This window comes from Callorhinus ursinus, unplaced genomic scaffold, assembly GCF_003265705.2.
Source record: "Callorhinus ursinus isolate GAN/ISIS: 27379988/994484 unplaced genomic scaffold, GSC_fseal_2.0 scaffold4, whole genome shotgun sequence".
Taxonomy (NCBI): Eukaryota; Metazoa; Chordata; class Mammalia; order Carnivora; family Otariidae; genus Callorhinus; species Callorhinus ursinus.
Window position 1 is genome coordinate 135,791,708 of NW_027397066.1, and position 13,075 is coordinate 135,804,782.

Consider the following 13,075-nt stretch of genomic DNA (forward strand, 5'->3'; position numbering starts at 1 on the left):
GGAAGACCATCCTTCTCAAAACTGAGGCCGACTGCAATAAATCTATCTTTATCATGTGGTGTTGAAACATATTGCTAGATCCCATTAAAAGGTTAATCTTTTCTGTTCCTCCCTAATTTTATTTCCCATAAAGTATTTTGAAAGACAAGAGATTGCAAACTTAGGTTCCAGTTTTTACATTTTGTTTTTTTGCATTATGCAGGGCCTGATAGTTACAGACTATTATATTAATGAGTTAGTTTTATCTACCAAGTATTTTTGAAATTTCATATCCGTGTCTAGTTTTTTTTTTTTCTGCCAAAATGAGTTATTTGAAATAAAAAGGTAAATCTAATGTGAACACAGGTTGTCTAACGTAATGAAAAAGGCATGGTCAGAAATGCAGGTATTTTGTCCTGTGCTTTAAATCCCTCTTACCTGAGTACAAATTTTGCTGCTGGTAGATAGGGGGTAGCTTTATGGCTTTGGAAATTGTTGAGAAGGAAAGAATTCATTTGACAACAGCAGGATAAACTTTTAGAAACAAATTTATTCTAAATTAAAATAATGTTTGCACTGCCTAATAATTGATTTCCTGACTGGAGAGTCAACCCCTATTCTTATTATGCATAAGACGAGGCAGGGAGATTAGACAGACGATATTTCCATTTTCTTTATGTGACTTCTGGAATTTGATCAAGGTTCACAAGTGAATAAAAATAAACTTTTAAATTAATACTGTGATTCTTTATTAGGCTTGTTAATGATTACTGGCCCTTCTAATTTTGACAAGAGGTATAATTTTTATGGGTCTAGTTGGCTAATAGACCTTTGCCTATGGTGATGTTCTTGTTACACTCTTTTACATGCTTCCTAGAAAATAACAGTTAAACTTAATAGGGTATTTATCATTATTTCAAAACTGTAACCTTTTTTTTCCCCCCAATCTACAACCGCTAAGATCTGAATGCAACATTTGCATTTAAATTAATCTTGGAGGGATTAAATGGCAGTTTGTAAAGCACAATGAAATAAGTATAGAGATATACCTGAATTAATAAAATAGCTATTATTTATTTAGTCCTTTACATATTCCAAGCCTGTTAATATTGCCTTAGCTTTAATCTTTACAACAAGGGAAATATTTAACTCAATTTAGAAATTAAGAAACTGAATTAAGGGAAGTTACATATACACAGAACAAAATGACATTGTCATTTTTGACTTTTTTTTTAACCTAGCCAAGTTCACATGGCTTAACTGGTAAGGGACTGAGCTCTCCTTAACACTTAAAACTTGCCGTCAACCTGACACTTTTCATCATGTCGCTTTCTCACAATATCCAGCAATATCTCCGGTGAAGACAGAAAATTTTCTAATGAGACATCAGTTTAAATTTATTAGGAAAGCAAGATCTCAAAAATATGAAGGGAATTATATTATTATTATTACTATTATTATTATGAAAGCATAGACATGCTGTAAGAGAATTTAAATTCAGCTTTAAGTTGTAACCTTTTTGGAGGTTTGGCTTTAAGCTGCCTGATCCATCTCTTACATAAATTTCTATTTTTATAATGCTATTGGGTTTTCAAATATACAGTTTAGAAAGGAAACACAAGAAATCTATACTAACTGATTAAATTATATGATTCTATATGTTAAGAGAGTTCAATAGCAGAGACATTATATTTCTGACTCCTGCTTAGATGCAGCTGTTCAGATATCAGACAATGAAATTATCCAGGGTGGAGAGAAACACAGAAAAGTGAAAAGTTATATATGACTTCGGTTTAGTAATTCATTATTATTATTATGTATCTAACAATTCTGAAAAAGTAAATGAAGAATTAAGATGTGCTAGATAACTTCTAAAGTTTCACCTAACTTAAACAGGGTAATAATATTCAACTCAACAACAATTAAATAATTAGCTCCTACATGTCTGCTGCAGTGGCCCAGTCATTGTGGAATCATGTAAAAATGAGGACAAGGTTCCAATACACATGGGTTTCAATTATTATGATATGGAAAAGTGAGGGCTGCTTTATATTAAAAATATTGGGGATAAAATGGCCATCCATGCTGATATGTATCTTTTAACTAGGCAATTATCCTTAAATGTTCAAGAGGCTTCCGAAATCTTTCTTGATAGTGTACTCAGTTTTGCATAAATTTTATGAACATTCTGAACACTAATAATGACAATAATTGGTGAGCTAGCTTAAAATATGTTGATTTCATCATTATCATGGAATCATTCTATAACCTCAACAGGCATCATTTTATTTAATTTTTACAGAACTTTTAGAAGTAGTAACTTTTAGTATGCCCACTATACAGTTGAAGGAAAAAGTTTTACTTGCACATGTTCAAAGTCTTAGTTGCTGGCAAAATAGACACTTGAAATCACATCTCGCTTCAAAAGCCAAGTGTCTGAGCCAAATGACTTATTGCCTCTTTATACAACTACCATGATTTCATTTCTGTGGGAATTGCCATGGAAAGCATACAGCATGAATTTTTAAATCACTTTGTCCTAAATTGTAATCCCACGTTTGCAATTTGTAAGCCAATTTAAAAAAAAAAAACAGTTAAGCTTTTTGAGAGAACTGTTCATCCTAAGGATTCTCTAGAAGTTTCCACTATAATGCATATTGTGGTCTAACTATAAATAATCACTTTTTGCCCCTCTTACTCCACAATGAAAAGAAATGAATTTTTAAGAATGCTTATGGAAATAACACATTGAAATCTCTGTAATACAGAGGTGTGTGGGAAGTAATTATTGAGTTAACAAAAAATTTTAAGAAAATGCATTTGCATTAGTTTGAATATATACTATAATTTAAGCCAGGAAGTAAATAGATGTCCTGGTAGGAATTTTTAGATATGCTATAAAATCAGCACAATATTTATATATAGATAAATCATTCACAGGTATTGAATAACACTTGGATTTAAGTTATATAGTGGAGATGATTAATATTATACATATATTATGCAGTTGTTTTACAACATAATGTTCTTCAACAGTGTACAGGTAAAGCATATCTAAGTTCTTTAAATATTTTTAAAAGTAGATGAAATCACAGGACATCAATTTTGTTGTAAAAAATATAGTGTTGACTCACACATCCTCAATTCATCAATCCTTCTATGTGCTAAATTATGGACAGGATACAGAAAATATGAATGTTTTCATGCTAGAAGCATTTTATAATTATGGTGTAGAAATTAGTCTTTTGTTAATCAAGCAATTCTGCTTGGTTCCAAAGATTATTACTGAATGGCTGTCGAGTCTCTGGGAATGTCACAACAAATTTGAATAGGTCTCCATATCTCAGATACTAAGTGAGGGGAAATGGTCAGTTTTGTGAGAGAAACGGGTATTTTCAATGAAATGTGGTAGGTTTATGAGAGTTACGATGGCAAAGAGAATGTATTAAAGCTCAGAAGAGAGTCATTGCCTTCAGGAACGTCACATCATTGAGGAGGGTTTATGTTGTGTTTTAAGCCAAAGACCATATAGTCAAGGGGTTCCACCCAGAATTAGATAGCTTCATTGTTGGTGAAGGCTGATTAGAGCTCTTAGAGTATGAAACAAAAGTAAAGATTTGAAAACAATATTTACAGTATATTGGGTGAACTAAGCTAACTCCACAAATGCAGTGGTTATCTCTGGAAGTTATGGCCTGTCATGGCCTCCTGCTGTCTAACACTGATATGTTTTCTCCCTTGCACTTTTCTTTTTTCAAATTTTTCTTCACTCTATGCTGCAAGTATTCTCCCTTCTTCCTTTAGGTTGTACCCTAAGTCCTACAGGGCGTAGCCTTTCTCTTCTTCCTAGATTCCATTTTACCCTTTTCCCTATTTTCCATTTCTGACTCCCTGTGTCCACTGGTGTGCTAATTTCTTTCAATAGTTTCTTCTCTAATCCTCAAGTTTCCATTCTAAATCCTTTTAGTATCATCTTTTTTTTTTTCAAAAATGGAAATCTAATCACATCATGTCCTCATTAAAACTGTTCAACAGCTCATTGGGCCTTTCAGGGTACAGGTCAAACTTTTTGTTTGTTTGTTCTATCTAATTCCAAACATCCTAGGTGACCGATTCCTATTTTACTCCTCTTCATTTATCTATTCTATTTTGCTCAATCACTTGTGGACAAAACCAGCTACTTACACTTCCCTCAATAAATGCACTTTTATGCCTGTGTGATTTTCTTCATGTTATTTTTTTTTATGCCTGGAATGACCTCAATCACCTTACTTTCATTATTCACTTGAATACTTTCTCTTTGAATCTATATCTCAAGCATCTCTTTTTTTCTAGGAAAGCTTTATGATCCCAAGTCTTATGTGGATGCTTCACACCAATCTTTGTTCTCAGATGCATCAAGCACTGCTGTGAAAAAGAATACCCACACATTATTACAAGATATGAGACATGTGAACTTCTTTATTTTTTAAAAAGATGTTATTTATTTATTTGACAGAGAGAGAGGGAGAGAGAGCACAAACAGGGGGAGCGGCAGGCAGAGGGAGAAGCAGGCTCCCCACTGAGCAGGGAGCCTAACGTGGGACTCAATCCCAGGACCCTGGGATCCTGACCTGAGCCGAAGGCAGACACTTAACCAACTGAGCCATCCAGACGCCCCCAACTTCTTTATTTTTAATTAATCATTTTACTCTGAAATAACCGAAGATCCATATGCAGTTGTCAAAATTAATATGGAGAGATCATGTACATGTTTTCCAAATACCTTTATTTTTTTATTATTATTTTATTTATTTATTTATTTTTTTTAAAGATTTTATTTATTTATTTGACAGAGAGAGCGAAAGAGCACAGCAGAAGGAGAGGAAGAAGCAGACCCCTTTCCGAGCAGGGAGCCCGATGCGGGACTCGATCCCAGGACCCTGGGATCATGACCTGAGCCGAAGGCAGACGCTTAACCATCTGAGCCACCCAGGCGCCCTTTCCAAATACCTTTAATGATAAATTCTTGCAAATGATAACAGAGGGAAACAACTAGGATATTGACCTTGATCTTGTTCAGATTTCTGCAATTTTACATGTACTTTTCTGAGGGTGTGTGCACATGCACATATGTGTGTATTTAATTCTGTACATCTGTACATTTGTGTACCCACCACCACAGAAAAAAAGAAAGAACAATTTCATCACCATATAGATCCTTCATGTTGCCTTTTCATAAGTGCACCCACTTCCTCCCCCGCTCCTAGCTCCAGCACCAGTGATTGAAAACAACTAATCAGTTTTACATTTCTACATATATTTATTTTCATTTCAAAAATTTACATAACAAATGGATAAACAAAATGTGGTATGTACATGCAATGGAATATTACCCTAAAAATGAGTGAAATTCAGACACATAATGCAACATGATGATATTATGCTAAGTGAATTAATTCAGTCACACAAAGACAAGTGTTATATAACTACATTTATATAAATTACCTAGAGTAGACAAATTCAGAGACAGAGAGTAGAATGATGGTTGCTAGCGTTTGGGGAGATGTTAGAGTGTGGAGTTGATGTGTAATAGATACACCATTTCAGTTAGAGAAGATGAAAATGTCCTAGAGATCTATGACGATCTTGGTTGCATGATAATGGAAATGAACTTAAAGGCATAGACTTAATAATGTTTCAAATAGTAAATTTTATGTTATGTATATTTAACCACAATAAAAAATGTCACGTAAATGGAGTCCTACAGTATGTCAACTTTTGATGATGGATTTTTCACTCAGAATAATTCTGTGGAGATTCACCCAAGTTACGTATATCAGTAGTTGACTGCTTTTCATTTGCTGAGTAATAGTCCAAGATATGCATGTACTATGGCTTGCTTCTCCATTCACCTATTGAAAAGCCTTTGGCTGGATGCCAGTTTTGGGATATAAGAAATGAAGTTCATATTAAAATTTGTTCACAAAACCTTTCTGCTGTCTAACATTTATATGTTTTCTCCCTTTGTGTAGACATTAGTTTTTATTTTTAAATTTTTTATTATTAAGTATTTATATGTTTTCTCCGTAATGTGTAGACATTAGTTTTTATTTTTAAATTTTTTATTTTTGAGTATTTATATGTTTTCTCCCTAATGTGTAGACATTAGTTTTTATTTCTCAAGGATAATTGCCCAATTGTGAAATTTCTGGGTTGTACAGAAATTGTATGTTTCATGTTTGGAGAAACTGCCAAACTCTTTCCTAGAGTGGCTGTACCATTTCACATTCCTAGCAGTGTGCAATGAGTGATAGGGCTTCTTGGCATCCTCCCCAGCATTTTGTGTGATCATTATTTTTTATTTTAGCCATTCTGATAGCTGTGTAGTGATATCTCATTGTGGTTTTAAGTTGAATTCTCCTAATACCTAATGAAGTTGATTGTCTTGTTGTGTGCTTTTATACAATCAGTATATACTTTTTGGTGAAATACTTGTCCATGTCTTTTAACAATTTTCTAAATGGATTTTTAAAAATTTACTCTTGAGTTTTGAGTACTTTCTATATTTGAAGCAATAGTTTGTATTGTATATGTGATATGTAAACAGATTCTCCCAGTAAGTACTCTGGCTTTTCATCCTCCTCTCAAGTGAGGGCCTTTTGCAGAGCAATATGTATTTGTGTGTGTGTATGTGTGTGTATAAATATATATATTTAACATTGTGAGGTCCAATTTCTCAACCTTTGGTTTTATGGGTCATTTTTTTTTTTTTGCGAAGTTGAAGTCAGCCTAACCACAGATCCCAAATATATGATATATATTTTGTTTTTATTTTTATTTATTTTTATTATGTTCAGTTAGCCAGCATATAGTACATCATTAGTTTTTGATGTAGTGTTCAACGATTCATTAGTTGCCTATAACACCCGGTGCTCATCACATCACGTGCCCTCATTCATACCCATCACCTAGTTACCCCATCTTCCCAACCCCTCTCTTCTGTAACCCTCAGATTGTTTCCAGGAGTCCAGAGTTTCTCATAGTTTGTCTCCCTCTCTGATTTCTTCCCATTCAGTTTTTCCTCCCTTCCCCTGTGGTCCTCTGTGCTATTCCTTATTTTCCATGATCATTGTTTTAATTAACAGACTATATGTTTGAACCAGTTTAAATTTATAGAAAAAAAGTTAAGCCTAAATTTAAGCTCCCATAAGGTCCCTCACCCTCTTTTCACAGTTTTCCTTATTATTAACATCTTGCTTTGGTGTGGTACATTTGTTACAATTGCTAAGCCAATATCGACACATTACTACTTACTAAAGTCTTTAGGTTATATTAGAGTTCACTCTTCGTTTTGTACATTTTGGATTTTGACAAAAGTATGTGTCCACTACTACATTTATCATATGGAATGGTTTCATTGCCCCAAAACTTTTCTGTGCTCCCTCTTCCTGACTGCCTGGCAACCATTGAGCCTCTTACTATCTCTGTAGATTTTCATCCAGTTGGAATAATACAGTCTGTAGCCTTTTCAGATTGGCTTTTTCACCTAGAAGTATGTATTAAAAGTTTTTTCATGCATTTTTGTGGCTTGATAGCTCATACATTTTTATCATTGAATAATATTCTATTTTATGAATGTACTACAGTTTATCCATTCACCAATTTAAGGATAATTTTGTTGCTTCAGAGTCTTGGGAATTATGAGTAAAACTGCTAAAACATTGTGTGTTTTTGTATGGATTTAAGTTTTCAGCTTACTTGGTTAAATACCAAGGGGTGAGATTACTGGGTCATCTGATTAAGAGTATGTTTGGTTTTGTAAGAAAGTGGCATATGTGTCCCAAATTGGCTATACCATTTTGCATTTCCATCAACGATGAGAATTCCTGTTTTTCCACATCCTCAACTGCATTTGGTGGTGTCAGCATTTTGGATTTTACTCACTCCAATAAGTGTGTGGTCATATATCATCATTATTTAAATTTGCAATTCCCTAATGGCATTTGATGTTGAACAACTCATATGCATAAACATCTGTGTATCTTCTTTGATGATGTGTCTATTTAGAGCTTCTGCTCAGTTTAAGTTAGGCTTTCTGTTTTCTTTTGTGGAATTTTAAAAGTTCTCCGTATATTTCAGATACCAGTCCTTTATCAAGTATGTATTTTGCAAAGATATTTCTATAATTCTCTCACAGGGCTACAATTCAGGTGTTTTGTTAAGATTTTTCTACTACTCTGTGGCTTGTCTTTTTATTGTCTTAAAAGTGACTTTTGCAGAGCAGATGTTCTTAATTTTAATTAAGTCAAATGTATCGCTTTTTCTTTCATTTGGTGTTTTATTTTTGGTGTTGTATCTAAGAAAAGTCATCGCCAAACACAAGATCATCTAGACTTTCTCCTATGTTGTTTTCTTGCAATTTTATACTGTGTGTTTTACATTTAGTCTGTGATCCACATTAAGTTAGCTTTTGTGAAAGGTTTAAGGTTTTGTTTAGATTTATTTTTTTTGCAAGATGTTAATGAAAATTTGCCTTTTATTCCAGCATCATTCGTTGAAAAGACTATGGTTTCTCTATTTAATTGTCTTTGCTCATTTGTCATAGATAAGTTGACGACATTTGTGTGGGTCAATTTGAAGACTATTCTTTTCCATTGATTTATTTGTCTTTTCTTTCACCTGTATCACCTTGTCTTGATTGTTGTATTAAGTCTTGAAGTTGGGTAATGTCAGCCCTCTGGCTTTTTTTTTTTTTCCAGTTTTGTATTGGCTCTTCTAGATCTCCATATAATTTTAGAATCAGTTTGTTAGTATCCACAAAATAACATGCTGGGATTTTGAAGGCAATTGCATTGAATCTATAAATCAAGGTAGAAAGATCTTACAGCTTAGTGATATGGAATCTTTTTATCCATGAATGTGGAAAAGCTCTCCATTTATTTAGATATTTCTAAATTTTTTTCATTGGAGTTTTGTAATTTTTCTCAAATAAACTTTGCACCATTTTTCTAAATGTTTTAAATTTCCATATAAGTCTACAATCCATTTTGAATTATTTTATTCATTTATTTTTTAAAGATTTATTATTTATTTATTTATTTAGAGGAGAAAGAGAGAGAGCAGAGGGAAGGGCAGAAGGAGAGAGAAGCAGAGAAGCAGACTCCCCACTGAGCACAGAGCCCTATGTACTCCAACTTGGTTTTTTTTTGCTTTTGGTGTCAAATTTTAAAAAATCAGGACCAACAACAATCTTAAGTATGTTACTATCTATGTTTTCTTGTAAGAGTATTATGTTTTTGGGTCTTACATTCAAGTCTTTAATTCATTTTGAATTATTTTTGTGTGTGGTGTAAAATAGTGGTCCAGTTTCATTCTTTTTCATATTGATAGCCAGTTTTTCCAACCCATTTATTGAAGAAACTGTCCTTTCCCCATTGCATATTTTCCATTCTTTTGTCATAAATTAATTGACCATATATGTGCAGGTTTATTTCTGGACTCTCTATTCTGTTCTATTGATCTATGTGTCTGTTTTTATGCCAATGCCATATTGTTTTGATTACTACAGCTATTTATTTATTTATTTATCTATTTATTTATTTATTTATTTATCTTCCTACAGTTTTTTAATATAGTTTGAAATCATGCAGAGGGGCTTGTCTTCTACTACCTTTTCTGGTACAATGTAGTGGATTGGCCTGCCCAGATCCTGCTGTTGCCATTTCCATGGGAAGATTAGGTCACTGTGACCAGAAGCTGTGGAACAAAGAATTATTTTGTTCCATGAGTCCTGCTGATCACATTGCTGTAGGTCGGTTGGATCTGCTGTTGACATGAATGTAGGGCTTCTCCCTATGTTCAGCTGAGATGTACCTTTCCTAATTCTCTAGCCAGATAAAATATACTCTTCTTTTCTTTTCTTTTTTCTTTTATTTCCGTGTGTGTGTGTGTGTGTGTGTGTGTGTGTGTGTGTGTGTATACCTGTTGGCATTTTTAAGTTATCTAACAAACTGCTACCCAGTCTAGAAGTCATCCATGTATTTCTCTTTAAGTCTTGATGTCCCTGGCTAGTTCGTCTTCTTCTTTTCAAGCTTCAGAGTCTTTTTATGATTGTGTTGAATTATTAGTGCTTTTAATTGTATATAGAGGAGAAGAACAAGTTAAAAATGAATGTATGCCTTATTAGTTTAGAGTTAAAAGTCAGTAACTTAATCAGCTCAAAGAAATAAAGGGTTATTTATTTTTCAAAAGAATGGGTTTCTGGACTGAATATCATAAGAAAAACTAGTCAACTAGTGTTCATGCATCTTTACTTTGGATTCTCACCTGGTTTAAAAAAAAAAAGTCTGGGGAAAACAAGCCATATAGGACTTAATAGTTAAGATAAATTTTGAAGTATTTAATTGTTTTTCTGTTTGAAGTTGCAGAATTTTGACAAGTGAAATCACTTAGATAAGAGCAGATTGCAAAGCAACATAGAACTAGAAAAATGAGACAAGCTCTGTGAATTTTCCTTGTTTCAAAAGTAACCAAAATTGAACAAACATAGATAAACATTGATTGTAGATGAACACAGAAGTGGAAAATATGTTTCTCATGGTAAGGGATTCACCCATTCTGGCAACCACTGACATTTTGAGAAGGGGGATTATATGATTGAGTTTGTTTCTTCTTGCAAATGTGATAATCCAGTTTGTATCAACTAGGCAACAGATGGGCTATCTTATACAAAATAGAACAATCAATAAATATTTGGTGACATGCAGAGGTTATGGAAGAAGTAAAGAATATAACAGAGAATTCAGAGAATAGAAAGTTGTAGTGATCAATATATGCTATGACATTCCTTTATTACCAAAAATACATTTCTGTATTCATATTTCTCCCTATAATTAAACATTAACAAGTGTTTATTCTTGACAGAATTTAAACTGAAAGAAGAAAGTATTTATTTGGGTAGTGTTGTGAATAGTGGCCTGGGTAACATTTTCAGTTTTATCTGTTGTCATTTTTGTCCTCTATTTATGTGGACATAAATAGAGGACATATTCATCTTTTCTTGGAGACTTTTTCTTAAATTGTGAGCCAAGTTTTATTGTTCTGGATATATTCTTTATTTCATTCAATTTCACTTCTTTATGTCTTTCATGCAGACCTCATGGAAATTAGTAAAGAAATGCAACAGAAAAATATTCCTTTGACATACCCAAAGTCTTCTGAAGGACAGTGAAAATTTAAAGAAAATGAAAGTACGATAAATAAGCACAGACAAAATCTAATAAAACTTTCATCAACTAAATTCATTAAAAATCCTGTTTGCAATGCATTTTGAATTAACCCAACTAAAATGTGATTCCTTCTGACTAGTGTAATAGTAAATATTATGGATAAAGTCTATACTCTATGATTTTAAATAAATATACTCTTCCATTTTTTTTCAAATACATAGGTTCTTTTTTTCCTATGTTCTTTTTTATGCTCCTTTTTTTGAAGGAATTTTATTACATTCTTTTTACTGGATAAGTAATTAATAGCATTAACAATAATTTCAGACACTTCAGAAATCAACCTAATATTTATATTTTTAAGATATTTGTTTTAAAAATGCTACAGGTTTTGTATACAGTATCTATATAAAATATAGTATATAGCTAAAGAAATTATTGACATATTCTCTAATCTATGCCCTCTATGCCCTGGTTGATGCCCTCAAAGCTTCTCACCCCTGCTGTTGTGCACTAGGCTTTTGTGGAGTTGCCAGTTGAGAAATTTTATCATTCTTCCCAGCCTTTGGTGTAAAGTCTCACCAAATCTGAGACTAGTCACCTCTACCAAAGTCGACAACCTTTCTTCTTCCAGTTCATAAACCATTTGATTCAATCATTCTAGACATTTCGAATAAAAGCAGGTCTTGCTGATAAAGATAGGCAAAAATGTATGCAGGGCTGCATAGCCCCCTTATAAGCCTAAACCACAAAAGCTGATCGTTACACAAGAACATAATGTTTTGATTGAATTCATATTGTAGTCACCTAAAATATACCTTCAGTCTTCCCACCTGCTCTATTTCCTAATATATTCCAACTCATTTTGGTCTGAATATAAGTTCTGCTCTATAACTCAATGCTTACATTCTTCTAATCCATTTTTAATGTTATGCATCTAGTTACTAGATTTTTTGAGAATATAATACAATTGAATAGCTTATAAGTTTACTTCCAGTATCAAGACTGCTTTTTTGGTGTTTCTCATTTGAATTAGCTAGAGTCTACTGGACTACATTGCTATACTGTGTGTAATGCATTTAATACTGTTTTTGTGCAAGCATCAATTATGAAACTAAATTACTTTTGTTTTTAATTTGGTTTTCAAATGACAATATCAATATGTAGATCATAAAATCCTATTATCCTTTGATTTTAGATGCTTATATTTATGATAATTAAATTTATAATACCCCAATGATATCAAAGCAGACTTTGTTGAAAACAAAATTTAAATAAATATCTTGTAGAAAGAGAAAGTAACCAATTATATAAAGCAATTTTAATCTATGAATAAAATGTATACTCCCAGGAATCCTTAGAACGTTTCCACAATAAAATAAACAAATTATAGCCAAAATATATGTACACTGATTCTGGACCAAATGACCAATTAAAATAAATGAAAGTGGGAGGAAATATTTTATTTTTCCTTGTAAGCAATTTTTTTGACATTGTTTCTAAAAACCAAGCTGAGATATATTCCATCATAACATGTTACTACTAATAGCTATAAACCAATAAAATAATATTATTTCAAGATTTGAGGATCAAATATAATTTATACCAATATAGTAGTGACTAAAATGAGTATTAATAAGAACAAATTTATAATAAGCTAACTTTTAATGCATATTTTGCCAAATAGTTATTAATTATAATTACCTCATAACAAATTATCTCATAACTTTGTGGCTTAAAACAATATACACTTATTATCTCAAAGATTCTGTGGACCCATAAATTGAACATAGTTTATTTAGATGCCCCTAACTCAGAGTCTCTAACATTCATTGAGAGAGAAAGGGAGAGACATAGAAACAGACACAGAAACAGGGACAGAGAGGGAC